The sequence below is a fragment of the Penaeus monodon genome, chromosome 33 (genome assembly GCF_015228065.2).
Source record: "Penaeus monodon isolate SGIC_2016 chromosome 33, NSTDA_Pmon_1, whole genome shotgun sequence".
Taxonomy (NCBI): Eukaryota; Metazoa; Arthropoda; class Malacostraca; order Decapoda; family Penaeidae; genus Penaeus; species Penaeus monodon.
Genome location: NC_051418.1, coordinates 26,693,896 through 26,694,297, shown reverse-complemented (window position 1 = coordinate 26,694,297; position 402 = coordinate 26,693,896).

Below are 402 nucleotides of genomic sequence, written 5' to 3'. Positions count from 1 at the left end.
AAAAAACTTAAGAAAATAATATATCTCCACGTCTCAAAGCACTTAACCCTCAAACACTTTTTTTCTGTTCATCACGCTTGGCATCTCACGCTAGAAATTCTCTCTCTTTGGTCTTGAGTCTCAGCTTTCAATCCTGGCACTCTTTGGCACCTTCCCTCACCATTCCATAAGCTTCACTTCATTCTTACAAGCGTACTGGTGTACCCACTCAGTGTGGCTGCCTTTTGAAACTCTCTTTCTCTTAAATTTTTTACGAAATAATGCCGAATTTTTCTTTTACTGTCTCTATGGTGACGTCTTTGGAGGTAGCTTCATGTTATTAAGAGGTCGTCTAGGTTCATTCGATGCGTTTCCGTTTGAAGTCGATTCCTGTTGTTCTGTATATTTGTCTACTTCCGAATT